Below are 17,732 nucleotides of genomic sequence, written 5' to 3'. Positions count from 1 at the left end.
GTTTTTTTCTTGTGCAGCCTTAGAAAATGCTTTTTGGATCTCAAAGTTAAGCAGAACTCTTCCATTCATTTTTCAGCTGTTTTCAACTGTTTTCAGCACTGTTGTATTACTATAAATAAATAAACTCAGTGGCATAATTTTATAAGTAATCTGCACTGGGAGGTGGGGACTTGAGCCTTCATTCTTCCGAGCAGATGCACATTTTACTGGCTTTTACCAGAAAGATCGTCCAACTTCTGCAGAGCCTTAAAGGAGATGTCACTTCTGGGACTTCCTCCCTTCTTTACTCCTTTCCCTCCCTAGGCAGTGTCCATCAGAACAGCTGATAATATTGCCAGGTACTTGCAGCTCTAGTGTAGATGTGAAATCTAAAATAAACTTAAGAGATAGTGTTATCAGAATCAAATGTTGTCAGAGGCTGATGCCTCTCTAGCTATCTATTGGGAATTCAGGCTGTCAGTGTTTAGTTTGACAGCAAGAGACAGATTCTGTGACAAAGTTTTGTTAAGGTGACTTTTTCTGTTATACAAAATGATTGGCGTGGGTTTCATTGCTTCAGCTGATGAGTGTTGGTGCAGTGGCAGAACTTCCCACTCCCCCGGAGTATCTTCATTGATAGTCTGCTTTTTTGGTGTGTTTTAGGAACCAGCTTAATCAGGCTGCAGTCAGTTAGAGACCAGTTGACCCTGGCAGTAGAGGGCTGGATGGGCGATGGCAGCCAGGGCTTGGCAGCCAATGTGTTTGTCAAATGCAGCTTTTGTCAGTACGTGCTGGATATGTTCTTTGGGTAGCTGGCAGAACTACTCAGTATCCCTTTGGACTCAGTGCTGTCCTTGTGTGTATGTGAACCATTCACAGTGAAGGTGGTGAGCTGTGTATGTACACAACTGCAAAGGCAGAAATTAATTCAGTTGTGTGCTACAGTTGAGTGAGAGCTGTTGGAGAGAGAGTCAAATGGCCTCAGTTGCTTTCTATTTTATTACAAGTGAACTTGCTGCGCTCCTTGCCATCTTTGTCTCACTGTCTTCCCCTTCTGTTCATTCAAGGTGAGTGCTAATACAAGTGCCACACATTCTGTTAGAGCTTTGGGGTAACTCAGAGAGGAGCTGCAATTTTAATTGAGGACAGAGTGTCAAAGGCTGGAAACACTCCCAATTTATGAAAGATTTATGTGTGTACTTGTTTGTGTGCATGTAGCCTAACTGGTTGATATTTTTTTAAAAAATTCAATTTGAATGATGAGCGCAGAACATCTTCTGTTTCTGCTACTGCAGAGACATATTTACTGCTGAAACTTTTATGGCGACAGTCCCTCAGTAGCACATGTTTCAGAGTGTTGCTTTGCTGTTGACTACAACCTTTCAAATCTTGGTTGTAACAACCACAGTAATAATATTTTCCCTTTTTGTACTGGGTCCATTGTGCTTGAGGTCAGGTGTAACCTTGCCAGCAGGTCAGAAATACTCTGCCTTAGCTGAAACATTAGATGGAAGGGAGGTTCCCAACTCCGTGAACAGTCTGCCTTTAGTAAACGGATACAAATTAAGGAAGCCTCTGCCTTTTTCTTGTTCACACTTTTTGTCCTTTCCTAAAGGAAGGTTTATTATCTGTATGCTGATCTATCAGGCTCAGAGCTCCTTCTCGAGCACTGTTTTGTTCCTGCACAGTTCTGAATCCCAGACAAGGCGTTCTGCAGGGATGCATGCAGTGCAGACATTGCTGCACATGAGGCTGTAGCCACTTGTCTCTCTCTGGAGAGGGAAGATTCAGCACTCACTCTGCAGGTGGGAATCTATGTGAGATATTAATATTCAAGACTATACTTTGTATTTGTTTTATCATGCAAGTGCTTGGCTACTGCTCCCTGGGACTCATCCATTTCCCCCCCTCATCTAAGCTTCAATATGGGCCTTACTCACAGCTCTGGTTTCCTCTCCTGAGCAGTCCTGTTAATGGCCATAGAGGGTTTTGGCACTAAACAAGCCCGTGAGTGTGTGGAGGGCAGGGACTTGCTGTGTGCTGAAGCCCCAGTGTGAATGTGCTGCACCTTTTTGTAAGGGATGATCTCAAGTGAAGGTGCTGTCACACTGATTCTGGCTAAATGGAATTTTTGTGTCTGGCCCATAAGTGAGTTGTCCCCTAATTCAACAGAGATGCAAATAAGTGATGTAAGTTATATTTAGAATGTGCAGGGAATATTTAATATAATTAATTAATGTGTAATGTAATTTGAAGAGCTGAAGATATGAAGATTTCTGCCTTCATATTCCTTCTGAAAATTTACAGCAGGAGAGATTTGGTTACCCACTGTCCTCAGAGTGTTGGGTTTTGAATATTCATCCAGCCAATCTTCCTGATTGACTGAAAATCCCAGGTGGCTGCATATACACTGACACCAATTCCTGCAGCAGGTTCCCTAAACTCTGATGCTACCTGCCTTTACCTGCAACTGAGTAGCCACTCGTACTCCATCTCCACTAGAGGACCGTGTGAGTGACTTCACGTCAACAACAGTTGAGGACACAAATTGTGAAATTTCTTCATCTTTATGTAACTGAGTGCTCTTTTTGAGATGCCTTGCCAGCAGGTTAACACAAGTTTATTGACAGCAGAAAATCAAGGAGACTCAGGAAGTATTCGCTCTGGTCAGGAGGTGGATATTCACAGGAGTGAAGGATTTATACATGCACCTGTTTTCCCAAGGGCAACCTCTGCTGCCTCTTCTTCTGGTTTATTTTTTGTTGCAAGCCTGTCTTTTTGCCCTGTGGCCCTACAGCTGGTGTCAGGTCATTTTCCCTTTAGCTCTGCTTCAGTCCCCGTGCCCTTGATCAGTTAGCAGCTTTTGTGTACTTTCAACTTACAGTTTATCTCCTGTCCCCATCAAATACAAGTGTTTTCTTACCAGTTTCCCTGCCAATGCCTGACTAGTTGCAATTTCCTGCTCTCCTCTTCATTCCTAAGTCTTAGTTTGCTTTTCCCTCAATCCTTGGTGCCCTGTACAAGCTTTTAAAGCTGCTTGTCTACATTCACCTGTTTGGTGGTGTTGAACTCCCTTCCCAGGTTCATGTACTCCCATATGCATCTCCCACCTTTGCAGTGTTGAGCCCCCGGCGTGGCCCAGCCTGGAGCTGGTGTTGAGAACATTCCACCCAATTCCTCCGTCTGTGCAAGCTTGCAAAGCTGCGGTGTAGGTTTAGTAGCTGGTTGTTCAGGAGTGTGTAAATTATTTTTAATTTAGCCATTAGTGTCATATTTGGGTGGTTCCTGGCTGCACACTGTTCCCTCTTAAAAAGAAAATAAAAGCTGAAATGCTTAATGTATGTAAGATGTGCTGCTGCTTGCTGAGGCCGTGTGGCGCACTGGGGTGTGTTAGCACGTTGTCTTGTTAATACTGAAGCTCCTTCTCTCCTCCTGCCATTTGAAGACCAAGAACCTGAGACAGAGTAACTCGTGCTAAAACCATCTTTTCCTCCTTTTTTCGAAATAAGATGATGACATGATAGCAATTCTTTGAACAAGAAGGAAGATAATGCAAGGCTGAGTAGTGAAATCAACTGATATTAGCCCAGTGGATGAAGAATTTTGAAAACTATCCTAAAAGAAGGAGAAAAGTCAGGAATCAATAAAAAGGCTGTTCCTAAGGAAAAAACCCAAGCCTCTTATCTATGGCAGGAATTTCCTGTTACCCCTCCTTAGCCTATGCAAAGATGAACGTTCAGCGATTCCAAGCAGAGATTTGCTAATGGCTAGTCTCTGCCTTGGGGATGGCTGCTCAGTTATCCAAGTTGCTGTTGGTCCATGGGCTCATGTAGGATAAGAATCTTGCTAGCACATTTTCTTTTGGACTGAGATGTAAATGACTGGAGGGCAATTTAATGGAAGGGCAACCCCCTGCAACCAACCTGCATCCTCTCTTAGTGGCTTAGTGCACTGCAGTCAGAACTGCTGTCGCCGTGGGATGTATCTTAGAAGAGCATCATCAAGCTGTGACAGGGGTCTTTGAGATTAGAGGGCCTTCTCAGACCCAGCCAGTTTCTTGTTATTATAATCAAAAGTACTTTCTCCACTGTTTCCTCATCTGAGTGAATCAACAGTGACCCTTGGTGGTTAGAAATGCTCAGTGCCTGCTGGTCTGTCATGCACAGCTTGCCCAACCCGAGTATATGTCTTCTGAGAATCTGAATAATGGCATTGACTGAAGCATTGGGCATCCTGTTTCACAACTGATCTGACGGATGTTCTAGGACAAAAATCTCTAGCCAGCTCAGTTTGCATGGAATCTTAGTTTCTATATGGAGTATTTGGGCAGGAAACTTAAATCTCACTCTTGGACTTTTGGTTGATGACTCTGATGTATAGATTGCCCCACTGCTAATCTGACTGTAGATCCATAGCATTGTCCTGTTTGAAGGGAAGCATAGGCCTTCACTCCATGCAAGGAGTTTTGGCAAGAGATAATTCTTTAAGGCCCGTTTGTATTCAGAGACCAACTTGGTGAAATTTAGCAACAGGCCATAACCTGTCATTGGGCCTTGATTTTCTTTATAGAAATCTCTCAGCTACACCAGAATTCCTTGTAGCACTGTGCCTTGCTGTGACTTTAAGATGACTGTACACTCACATTGAGCTGTTACTCTGATGGGTATAACTGATGACAATGATGATGCTGTGTTTTTACAGCTCAGCAATCATTGCTGTTCGTTCTTGAACCTGGGCTGTGCTTCAAAACAATTTAAGTACAGTCACCACCTGTTCATTTTTCAGCCAGATAATCTGCTTTTTTAATCTTTTAATAAAAAAACCCCAACCTCCTTCAGGAGAAGTCAGTTTGTTTTTCTGGCTGGCATCTGATTCCTGGCTCATTTTCTAGCCAAGTGGCATCTCCTCCTTCTCCTCCTCCTCTTTACAACTTCTCCTCCGGCTGCTCAGTGTAACACTTAGCACATGATGTGGCATCACTGGAAGCTGCGTTTAAACTGTTTGAATTCAACCATAGGAGAGTGAGAGTGAATTTTTCAATTTGTTCCTGCTCTTCAAAAATAAGGTGTTAGTTGATATATGTAATACCTCTATAGGTTTCTAGAGATTATACTAAATTTGAGGCAGGGGAATGGTTAAAAAACCCAATTCTACCTTTCAAACTGATGGCCAAGTGAATTGTTTAGGAAAGCTCTCAAATAAGCTTGAAGAATAAAGACACTACTGCTTCATAATTTAGAGGTAGTTCTCCTTTTTTTGTTTGCAACAGTTTTTTACACTTTGTTCTAAACTCTCTCTGCTGAATCTGACTGTGAATGTTGGATCATGAAATAAAATTAGAAGTTTGAGACTTTGTTGTCTAAGAGTTGTATTGCAAACTGCTGCTTGTGTTGTGCCATAAAATACTTGTGTTTTTCCTGTGGGTCCAATACAGGCATCTGCAGAGAGCTCTGAGGGTGTCCTGTATGATGTTTGAACTGGGATTTCCAAGTGGTCTTTGGGAATTTATAATTTTGTTGGCCTGACTTTTACATGAATTATGTACTTAGAATCATAGCATCCATAGGGTTGGAAAAGACCTTCAGGATCATTAGAGTCCAACATTTGACCAATCACCACCTTGTCTACTTAACCATAGCACTAAGTGCCACATCCAATTGTCTGCTGAACACCTCCAGGAGTGGTGACTCCACTGCTTCCTGGGCAGTCCATTCCAATGCTTGACCGTCCTTTCTGCAAAGAAATTCTTCCTGGTGTCCAGCCTGAACCTCCCCTGTCACAGCTTCAGGCTGTGTCCTGCTGCCCTGTTTTCAGTGGCCTGGGAGAAGAGGCTGAGCCCCACCCTGCTGCACCTTCCTTTCAGGCAGCTGTAGAGTGACAAAGTCACCCCTGAGCCTCCTTTTCTTCAGGCAGAGCAAGCCCAGCTCCCTCAGCTGCAGTGGTACAAGTAGGAGCCACTTAATTTTCAAATTTTTTCTATCTCAGAAATAATACTTAGGCCACAACTAAAATTGAACAGAGGATGGGTATTTCACTGGAAATTAAACAAGGTAAAATTTTAAAAGCCTAGAGTGATGTAAAAAGTTTTGTTCAGGTGTACTCTTTAAGGCTTTTAGAGGTGTGAAATGCTTTTATAGAACAGTGCATGTGTAGAATGAATCCTTCATATTGATGGTAATGCCTGTTGTCTAAAAACACTTTACAAAGGTGTTCAAGTCTTTTGCTCTAATTTTACAGAGAGATGTCTTGGTCCGGATCACAAAGCATGTCAACTGGAATGGCTCTTTTCTTGAGGACACTGGGTCCATTCCCACCATTAAAAACCAAGGCTTTCTATGGGTGTTACCTCCCTGCTGTGCTAAGGACAGGTGACACGTGCCAGCCCTGCTCCTGGCATCCCAACGTGCTGGAACAGGAATTGCACACTGCCCCTGTGCAGTAGCTTTCAATGGTGATCCCTACTAGCTAAAAACCATTGGAGCTCCCTAATCTCCTGCACTGTGCGTGTAGTATTGCAAAAGCTTAAATTTATTTTGAATGATCTCAAGAACGGGCAAACCATAATCCTGTTCAGTTCAGGAGCTCAGGTCAGATGTGAGCTGGTGATTTGACATCTGTCAAAAAGAATGTTTCACTTTCAGCCATTTGTGCTCTTGAAATCACTCTGTGAATTTTAGCTTTCAAAGGGATAGGTAAATTATGAGACACACTAGCCTTGCATGTCCACATACTGAGACAAGAACTTGTCATTTGGCCTCACATGGACAAGTTGATGTGTGGGCTTTCAGTAGATTGATGGGGTGCCCTTGTAAGGCTGTTGTCCTTGAGGGAGTTCCTGCACTTTCTCACCATCTTCAAACAGAATGTGCCTGGAGGAAATGTCAGTTAAACTGAAGCCCCTCCAGGGCAATGCTTTTGTTTATTACAAAGCACCGATGTATGAAATAACAGTGCTATAATCATCTGTAAATGAACCACGAACTAGGAGAACATCCGCGAACATTTTGTAATGAGATGTGTTCTCTAAAGTTGCGGTTGGCTGGAATAAATCAATAGCCCATGGAGTGCACTTTTATTTTAGTCCTAAATGTGTAAAAGGCAGTTTTAAGTGGCTCTGCTTTTGAGAGCACAGACTTTAAAACTTCCTGACTCCAGCCATTTTCAATGCCTGAAATTCTGCACTAAGTAAGTAGTAATAAATTTCCTGAAAATGCACTAGGCCTTTCATCTTTATCTTCTGTGACTTATTCAAAATGGGAAAATAATTATAACTCCATCTTTCATGGAGCATTGTTCTCTGTGCCAATGTTTAATGACATTGCTTAAATACCATTCCCAGCTCATCACTTTTGAGCTCTTTCTTGTGAGTCCAAGGTGCTTAAGGAGGAAAGAAGAGAAGAATGAGATGAAGTAGAGGTAGCACCGAAGCTTATGTTGATGTTTCAGCACAAAGACTGGACAGTAGAGGAATTACTAGTTTTTTTGCTTTGGACATCTGCAAAGAAGTTGTCTTGTCATCAAGGTTGTGGAAGCAAAGAATCTCCCAAGCTCTCTTGTGACTGCTGTTCACTCGCCGTTTCACTGTCTCTGTGAATCAGTATCTCCTTCCAAGCCTTCACACTTTTCTGCTCATTGTGAGCTTCAGCTGCTCCTTTCCCCCATCCTGTGCCTTCACACCACACATTGCTTCCCAAAGCTGCCGTGGTCTCTGTTGATTCATCTGTTCCTTTCCCTGTCTCACTGGAATGTGGTCTTTCCATTTTGCGTCTCTATTGCAAGCCAGCTTTGCCTAGGTCTGGTGAATCCTTTGCTTTTGTTTGAAACTATGTAATACCAGTTGCCCCACTCCAAATTCATTCTGCATACTGCTTACCAGCTTATTAAATATTTTCAGTTCTAATGAACACTGTTTCAAAAATATGTTGCTTTACTATTTTTAGTGAAACTGTAAGGCTCTCTTCTCATTTGCATACTTAGGATCTGCCATTAATCAGTGGTGGTTCTCCCTTGATTGCTGAAGTCTTGCAGTCCTTTTAAATTTAAGGGTGTATGAGGTTTATAGTAAAGGTTGTGGGAAGTTGCTTCTTGTCTAAACAGAGCTCCCTGTATGGGATAGATTTGTTACTGCTGTATTCTAGCTGGGAACTGTAAGTCAGAGCAAGGTTGCTGATGACAGAAAAAATCAATTGATGACAGAGGAATTTATGGTCCATCACAGAAAACAGAATGGGAACTGTGATTTATATATTTAGCGTCTTTAATCAATATGAAAAAATAAAGTGTGGCGTTATACATAGGGCCGCTGGCAGTGAGTGATGGTGGTGTAATCTGTACATATCTGCCTTGTAGATGAGTCTTTCCTGGAAGGAAACTCATGGACAATGGGCAGCATTTTAAACATAAAGATGGGTTTTAAAAGTGTCTGTGTGTGAATGGTGGTTTTATGACAAAATACCTTTACAATAAATATAAGCACATTAGAGTAGAAGACTGATTACCTGTTTCTCTCTTGGGTGATCCTGTTTTTGTTAGTTGTTGGCCACTGGTGAAAGCCACTGTGTGGTTCCTGGTTCATGTAAGTTTTGTCATTCCTGTGGCACAGAATGTCACCACTGACACAGCATACCTAGGTGTTTAAGCATGAATCTAAAGGCAGAGGAGGTGGAAATTCTTTTCCCAACTTGCAATAAGAAAATTAAATTGCTCTCATGTCAGATGGGAAACATGCCAGACCATCAACACAGAATACAAACGGACTGGAGGGACTTGTTGGATGGAGGTCTCTGGGAAGGTTGGCATCCTTTTGGGTCTAGGCTATGCATACTTGGATGCGTTGTCACCGTGGAAGATTTTGGGACAAAACATTCCTCTTTGGGCAGTGGCAGCATCACTTCCCATGTCCTTGGTTTCTGTTCTGGTGCGTGGGCGTCATACCCGGCTGTTGCAGAGCAAGGGTTTGGGGTGGGAAGGAGTAGCAGAGGGGGCTTATATCCTCCTAGAAGCCTGATAACATCAAACATGCAATCTGCTGACTAACTTGGCATTTTTACACTCTTACTGAATTGCAAGTGGAGAAACATCTGTGATACTGTACCGTACCAAGAATGGAAGAGATTAATTCATGTCTCCAGCTGCATTCTAGGCTTGATTTAATTTATCATACACAAGTTTCTTGGTAAAATACAGTATATTTAACATGACTTTTCCTAAATCTGAGAAAATTTGGTATTTTTGGCTCATCTTTGTTTATGTCCTCATAACCTGAGATGGAAGAGAAAGTAGGGAAAATTGTTAGGTATGGTAAGTGGACATCACAATAAAATTGTATGCTGGGAATCATTCTCAAGTGTTAAACAAAATCTAGACCTCATTTCCTCTATGCTTAAAAGAGGTAAAGCATTTAAGCTATATTTAAGCAGATACCTGCTGCTAGTAGCAGTTGGTAGTGATCTGGTGGTTTTTTTTTGAGAGAGAGAAGAGGAAATAGAGCGACCACCTTCACTGAAAGGAAAAGGGGATGCTTTGGTTAAAATGGAATGATCTCAAGGAATAAGGGACTTTTCAGTTGATGCCTTCACATATTTTTGGGTTGTCTTCAGTAGCTGTTTTCAAGTAATAGTGACAGCAAATTCCCTCTGAGCTTAGTCTGCAGTTTCTCGAGAGCTGCCCATGACAGATATTTATTTTTGAAGTGTCTTTAGCAGAGGCATTAAGCAGGTTAACACATGTTGATACTTCACAGTCTTCCAGATGCTCTGCTGGTGTGGTTCAGCAGCAGGACTGATGTATTACATCACCTTATCTCTCAGTGGAGATGGGTAACACTGAAACACCTCTCCTAAACAGCAAATAAATGCAGGAGCTGATACTGGGACAGCAAGCTGGGCCACGGGGCCAGTCAGTACCTTTTGGATGTGACAAGTTCTCAGCGTGGTTTGCTGCAGCAGCCAGAGCTTTGTCACACACATGAGATCAACACATCTGGACCCTCCCCATGTATTCCTGTACTCCCTGTATTTCCTGTGGTGCCTTCTGGTATTCTTCGTCTCTATATCCTTCTGGATATAAATATTTACTAGCCTGCTGTCTCCTGGGATTAGAGAGAAGAAACATGCTCTGCCCCTCTGGCATGAAATGGGACATTTAACAGGGACCATTTCTAGTGCTAATGCACAGTTTTATCATCATCAGTACAACTGAAGTTAAGGAGAGCGAGTGGTGGTTCTAATTCTTGATTTGCAACCAGTTTGAAGGTTTAGGACTTGTATGACAGACTTAACATGTGGCTCTTAATAACAAAAATAGTGAGGACATGTACTTGCTCCTTCTGTGTCCAGATTCTTTCATGGAGCACTTACTTTCTGAAGACTGATTTCAGTTATTACCACTGTTAATGAGATAGCTGCTAATTGTGCATCAGTCCCATCCCTTTCCAAACCTTGCCTTTTGTGTACTGCACATGGAAAATATGGATGTGAGTTTGGAGATGTCACAGGCTGACTCTGAGATGCCCCAGAAGAGCTGATATTCTCAGCTTTGGACCACAGCAAATAGCTGAAATACTGGAAAAGTCTTGTATGCATTCAAATTCAACACCAATGTTATTAATACATTATATTTTGTGAAATCCAATCTTGCACACACTAGAACAGATATTATTCTTTATATGTTTGGTATGTCCCTGGACAACTCCAGTAAGGAGACTGAGTGAACTTGAGGGTAGGCAAGCTGAGGTTCGTATTTTCCACTTCCATACACTGTGTTGTATGGAAGGATGCTCCTCTACTTGCTATACCAAAGCTTTAATACAGTGGAGTGGACTTGCCTGGCTTCTACTTTCTGTACTAATTTAAGAGAGGCAGCTTCTGAATTGCCTTACCTTTTGCAATAATGTTTGTAAAGTACTTAATCGACACATTTACAGTCACTATCTTCTTTAAATTTAAATATTCCCTACTCAGATAGTCGCAGTTTATAAGTCCTGCCCAAGGCAAAAGCATGCCATAAAAAACTAATGCAAGATAAATGGGCCCTCCTGGATGCTGAGTGATGGGAGCTGGATATATTTGAATAGTTCACAGAGACTGCAATTTTCAGTATCTTTAGACACCTCTTACAGATCTTTCATTCTCCTTTTTCATGTTGTTCTTTTTCATTGTTACTGTAGTTCAAATTAACCTGCACTTGCATAAGGTGAAGAAACTACTGAACGTAAGGATTTGAGTTTCCCTAGGAGCTTTGACCGTGGTTCTTGTACACCTGCATGTGTGGTTTAGTAGCTGGTTTTGCAGCTGGCACCAGTTGACTAACCTAGCCCCTGGCTGTAGGGGATAGGGTAGCAAGGTAAGAATAGGTGTTGCATGCCTTTCTTTATAGTGAGAGCAGCCCTGGAGATGATTATTGGCAGTAGGGTGACTGCCTGAGTCCATGCAGCTCCTCAAATCTGCTGGGGTGGGAAGGTGAACAAGGGTGGTGTTGGGAAGAGCCAGCTAATCGTGCCTTCCAAGCAGTGGACATCTCAGCATATACATCACCTCTTCCTGCCCTTTAAATCTCAATTGATGCTAATACTATTGGGGAAAGATTTTTGAAATTTTTTGTGAGTGGCTCCTTTATGTTTCTGTAAAAACTCTGAAGTTTCTAATTGCTAATCATTAGTGAAAAACACGACCAGTAATTTTAAATCCTAATAATCTTGATTTCCCCAGACTCCTGTGTGCACAAAATAATCTGTTACAAAAACTGATGTGGTACCATTAACAGATATTTTTCATGCATTTTTGTTTTATGTATTTGTGGCCTTTCACACTGTTAGTGCACACGTGGGTGCTTTTGATGAAGCAGGCAGCTGTCTTTGAACTGTTTGAAATAATTGAGCAGATGTATGACTCTGCCACACATCAGTTCAGTGCAAGGCATCCCTCCTGTGCAGTATAAATCAGGAGACTTGAGGAGCAAATACACAGCGCTAGACTTCATTTCCTCATTTGTCTTTGCCACATTGTACCCCCCTGGGGGGGATAATATTTTGATGAGTGCATAAAGTACCATTAACTTTAACATTATCATCAATCATTGTGACAAAAGAGGACAAGTAGTCTTTGTACCTGGTCTTGCCACTTGTTTAGTCATCAAACCCTTTGGAAAATGAGTGTAAACCACTTCTTTATTAAGGCTGTGATTCTGTGATACAGTTTTTTTGACAGCAATACCTGTTGAGCTACTGCTGCTCTACCTTGCACCTGTAGGGCCTAGCAGCATCTCTGTCTGTTGTTCTGTGCAACTGCACATGCTGCCACCTTTCTCAGGGCTCCAGCCTGGATCTCTAAAAGGCTTTCCTTTTTTAGAGAAAATATATTTGCAGGGGGGGAAGGGGCAGGTAGTGGGAAGATTGGTGGGGTTTTTTTGTTTGTTTTCTTTTTTTGAAGCTTCCTCAGTTCCTTGATCCCATTTGTACCTTGCTTTGTGAAGAGCTGACCCAGCATTCCAAGCCTGGCTGAGGGCAGACATAACTGTGGGCTGGGAGAGGAGGTGAAGTGGGTTTTAGTCACCATTTTCAAAAAGCAGAGAACTAAAAGCCCATAAACTAAAGCCCAAATGCGTAACCAGTGGGAGTGTTGATAGTGCTGCAGTACCAGGGATGTAGAGTAGCCAGGATTTTTTGTTGACAGCTTCTCTAATAGTCCTTTAATTTTTCCCTTGTTAAGAAGACTTCCTGAGGGGAAGAAAAATCATCAGAAGTGTGGTGTGTTGTACAGCAGCAGGGCACAATAAAGGATGTAGGCCAGCACTGTCAGGGGAGTGTCAAATTCAAGGTTTCACTCTAGGTCTGCTGCTCAGCTGAGAATTGAGGCAGCATCAGCCAATTTTTATCAAGTGACTTTCTCAACATTAGCCTTTCCTGTTGACATAGGACAATGCCTTCTTCCAGTATCTTTTTTTCTCTTTTTGCTTTCAGAAAGTCACTGCAGATGTCTGTCAGATTATCTGTCTTCACTTTTCAAGTGGATTCCTGTACCTCACAGAGGGATAGATTATTCACTAGCAGCATTAGGTTATAATTTTTTTTTTCGTTTGGATTATGATCCTGCCTTGTCCTCATGTGTGATTTTTCTCTCCATCGAAGTGGGGCAGTTGATGAGTGGATGGTAGTGCCCTGGTATTGACCAAGTTACTCCTCAGAGGCAATTTTCTTGCTCCTTGGGTGAATATGGTATGATGACAGTCTTTAGTAGGAAACCAACAGGTCATGCTTCACCAGATTTCCTCCTGGACAGCATTATTTTATACTCACTTATGTTTTCAGTATACACAAATTCTTAGAAGCCCATGCCACAGAGAAAAAGATAACCACAGAAAGAAATGTTAGGCTTGTCATGCTGTTACTTTCTGCACACTTTTTCTTCCTCTCCCCTTTTTCCTTCTCTGTCCCTCCTCGCCATGTTAATCAACTAAGTTAATATTAATTCTTCAGTAGTGAGTATTGAAATACGTGAAATTGTTTCCTGCTGCCTTGTGTGTCTGGGCAGTGCGTGACAACAGCTGAACAGGTTTGGAAATCTGGAGCACTGGGAGTTGAGTAGAACAACCTGGTTCAGGGGAAATCTGCTAAGAATGAACAGAGGTTGTAATCTGATGGCTTTGAGCAGCATTTTCCATCTTGGCTGATGAAGTCCTTAAGATTTTACCCCGACGAGAGGAATGGATCTGTGCCAGTTCTAAAAAGAATCCGAGGGAGATTTGCATGCTCAGATGTGGGTGTTGTAGGCACTAGAATTTCCACTTTGAAGCTCACTATTTCTGACTTAACCTGCATAGCACCTTATAGCCAGTGTCTGTCTGGGCGCAGTTTTGAAGCTAATCATTCAGCACATGCAAATCCGTCGTGTGCTCTCAGCATAAGGCACAACAGAGCATTTTGCTGTTCCAAATAAGTATAATCAGTCCTCCAATAGCCAGCTTCCTTTCTGTGCAGCACAGTTTAATACACAGCAGAGAGGCATTTTCTTCCCCATGAAGACTGGGAAGCAGAACATTGGCCTTGCTGGAGGTGCATGGGCAGTGATCACAGATGTGACTGTCTCTCTAGTCCTCTATCACATACACCAGGGGAAAGCTTGGCAAACATTTGCCTGCATTGAGATTCCGAACCAGACTCACAGCCATTGCAAATGGATGATCCCAGTCCCTGGCTGAGCTGTCAGTGATTAATTGAAACCCCTGAGATACGGGACTGAGCAGATGCAAGTGACCTTAGGTGACACAGAAATGAGGCCTTATCTGCATCAAAGAGAGGGTTCAGCTCATCATCGTCTGCTGTTACAAACAGCAGGAAAGGAGGAAGGAACAGAAACTAGCCCAGGTAAACTTTACCAGAAGAAGGCAGCTGGGAAGAGGCCCCCAATACATTTTTTGTTTAAATCCAACAGCCAGAGTGCTGACAAACATTTGTCATGTGGCTGAGGCGAGGGGGGTTTTTGGCTATTTTTCCTTCAAGTACGCTCTCCCAAGGACAGTCCTTGCTTTGTGTCTCTTTGTATTTTGTCCTTTTTCAATTTTCTTACCATCCACTGTCAGTGTTTCAGCTCCTGCTTTTATCTTCTCTTTATTTACTCTGATATGTTCAGGGTCTGCGCACACACAGAACAGTGGTTGTTACAGATTACTGGGTTGGTCAGTTGGCACTGGGCACTGCAGGCTGTCCTTTGTTCACAGGCAAGGAAAGAAGAACTTCCTTTTCAGTCACCTGCATGCCTGGGCTTTACCTCACAGAAACTAGAGGGGTTCTCAGAAGTTCCCAGGTATGGGAGTTGTCTCTTCCTGCATGTGCTTATATTTGAGCTAGCGTGTTCAACTTAACTGGAGGTAGTGAGTACAAGAATGAGGTGGAAACCACAAAGTGTCACTTTCCAGGCCAGAAATATGTGTGGTACGTGCATGTGGACTCCTGCTCCAGCAGGCAAGCCTGGTTTGTGTCTTGTTTGGTGTCTGTGTATGTGAAAGAAGCAGCCGTGTAGGAATCGCTGCAGTACCAGAGCTGGCATGCAGGTAATTATACATAACAATAACTTCAGACTTCTGGGTAGTTTCATTGCCTTGTAGAATCTTCCTGCAGGCAGAAAATTTGGTTCAGCCATAAGGATTTTCAGGAATGTTCTTATTTTTAATGTGTGTGGTGGAAACTGTAATTTAATTTGTGTGGCTGTCTTCCCTGTGGCTGTTGGAGATTGTTACTTATTTCCCTGATAGTAGCGGCACAAGCAGTGCTTTCCAGTGTTTCCTTGGATGATTGGATTCCTGGCAAAGGCTGCCTGGAATAGTAGGTCATAGTGAAGTGAGGTCGCTCTCTTGGCTCTAATCAGAAAAGGCTGTTCCTAGAGGCTTGGTTCAAACAGCAAGAGAGGGAGAGCAGAGGATAGAAATGAAACGTGAACATGACTGTGTTCAAAGTGGAAAATGTTGAAGCACAGGAGTGTCAGGAAAGCACCATTGTCCTCGGTGGCTGATTGCTTTTCAGCTTGTGATCATGCAAAAGCACATCTCCTGTACCTGTAGCGCCGCGTGCTTTCCTGCACCCTTGATCTGAAGGACGCAGGGCACTGTGAACACAGATGAGTTCAACCTGCAGCAGTTCTGTGATGGAGGTGCAATCACCTCAGCTCTACAGATGGACGAGAGCAAGAAAAGTTCAGGTGCTTACCCAGAATCAGTAAGACAGGGAAAGAGGTAGGATCTGAATGGGAGCTCTGGCTCCCAGTCACGCATGCAGACAGCAGTGAACCACACAGTGGCTATTAAACTGGGCTCTGCCTTTGCTTATGTAGTTGAACAAATGAAACTGGTTTTTTTTCATAGCACTGAACACCCTGTAGCTCAGGTGTTTTGTTTGTTTGTTCGTTCGTTTTAAGCACTGAGCACCTGTAGCTCCCCTGGAAACCTGCTGGAGTAGTGGTGGTTCAGCTGTTTTGGAAATCAGATTCTTGAGAAAAGAGTACTACACAGAAGAAACAGCCTCAAGAGGGTAGAGTACTGGCAGGCTTTCTGAGGTCATTTGGAGCGCATAGAGCAGCACAGGATAAAAGTTGAGCAGAAGAGATAGGAGATAAGGAAATGACTGGGATGAGAGTGAGAAGGACAAATGAGAAATATTGGAGAATGGTGGTAGAAGAGGACAGGTTTGATCTCAGAGCAGGAAATAGTGGAAAAGTATGTACAATAGCCTGGAAAAAAATCCCTGCCTTTAAGGAAGTACAAAATTACATAGTGCAGGAAAGAACAGTTTTAGAGAGGCAGCATACACCTGAAGACAGGAGGGCTACTCAGGAACACAGAACCTTGCATTTCTCCTTTCCCGGTGATGTACTAAATGTTGTGCCCATCTTGTGTGATGGAGGTGTGATCTTCTCCATGCTCTCCAGGAACTGATCTAAAAAAGTAAAAACAGTAATTGCCTTTAGTGTGCAATCAGCAGATTGAAAAAGGAGGGGAAAGAGTAAGAAGTGGATGAGGACTTTGTAGCCTTGGTTATGGTCTTTATTCTTCTAATCAAAATTTTATCCTGAAAGGGTTCAGAAATGAGTCCTTGAGAGCTGATAGAAATAAGTCTTACTCCTCATTTTTTCCCTTTTCCCCCTGTATTGCTAATACGTAGCAGATGTAAAAAGAGGACAAAATCATAGAGTCAGACAGGGAAAATCAGGTATTGACTGATTTCAGATTCTTTTTTGCCATGACCTGGGTAGGGAAAGCACAGGTGGCACTTTCCTGGCACACCTGTCCTTTAACATGAACATAACCCTAGCCTTTGTGAAGATTGTTAGGGAACTGTGGCTATGTTCTTGTTGTTGCTACTACTATTGCTATTGTTATTAAAAGTAAGTAAATGTATCTGTGTGTGAGAGAGAGAGACTGGGTGAATGTGTGTGGGGTGGAGGAGGAACTGAAACCTGTGTTGTTTGTTCTTCCTGGTGGGTCAGGGTTAGGCTCTTGGGCAGCAATGGGAGCCCTGAAGAAACCTAAAAACCTCCTTTGAGGACTTCCTATTGGAGCATGCACAGCATCGCCCTGTCACTGGGAACTTACCCTGTGGATGGAAGTCCTGTGTTCCTGCTGCAATTCTAATAGATCCTCTTTCGTACAGTAGAGCTTTACTGCCTTGGAGCTCCTTTGTGGGGGTTACTCAATAGACAATATTCAAAAATGTGTTCTCAGTAGAAGTGTTTAAAAAACATGTGGATGTGGCATTTGGGGATATTGGTTTAAAGGTGAGCACAGTGGTGGCAGGTTAACAGTTGGACTTACTGATCTTAGAGGCCTTTTCCAACCTTAATGGTGTTACGACAAAACAGCCTCAGGAGAACAATTGTAGTGCTGGTGATGCAAGAACTCCAGTCCAACATTTCTATGCTACCTCGCATTTTCCCACATGGACTTGAATAATTCAAATGGCCTCTCAATACCTCAGGTTGTCGGAAATGAGACGAGGAAAGTAGTACTACTTGACTTTGTGGATGTAGGCTGATAAAGGTATTGAAACTGTTGGGGTATCTAAAGGTAAAAGCTTTTATCTGAGACAGTAAATATGTCTGCCTGCTCCCAAGCTGCTTATGGTGTATGCCTTATTTAAGTTAGGCATGGAGGCTTTTATAAATCAGTCCCTTGCAACCCGTAGAAAATCCCAGCAAGGCAACAGAAAGCTGCTGAGTGGCTCCCCAGCGTTCAGTACTAGTGTTGATAAAAAGCCAAGGGGATTT

The 17,732-nt window shown here is 42.8% G+C and overlaps 1 protein-coding gene across 12 annotated transcripts in view; it reads left to right on the top strand.

Moving 5' to 3' along the window:
- The window catches only part of TSPAN4 (tetraspanin 4), a 415,251-nt gene that overhangs the window by 100,480 nt on the left and 297,039 nt on the right, over positions 1-17,732 (top strand). The window contains exon 1 of one of the 12 annotated variants that reach the window (XM_063398237.1): positions 14,749-14,780. The exons of the other annotated variants lie outside the window; for them this stretch is intronic. The gene's annotated coding sequence lies outside the window, so the exon portion shown is untranslated. Of the gene's footprint in view, positions 1-14,748; positions 14,781-17,732 lie in introns of those variants that run through there. 12 annotated transcript variants of the gene reach the window in all.

Source organism: Prinia subflava, chromosome 5, assembly GCF_021018805.1.
Source record: "Prinia subflava isolate CZ2003 ecotype Zambia chromosome 5, Cam_Psub_1.2, whole genome shotgun sequence".
NCBI classification, from domain to species: Eukaryota; Metazoa; Chordata; class Aves; order Passeriformes; family Cisticolidae; genus Prinia; species Prinia subflava.
Note: the sequence above shows the minus strand (reverse complement) of the source record. Positions and strands in the feature narration are given on the sequence as shown.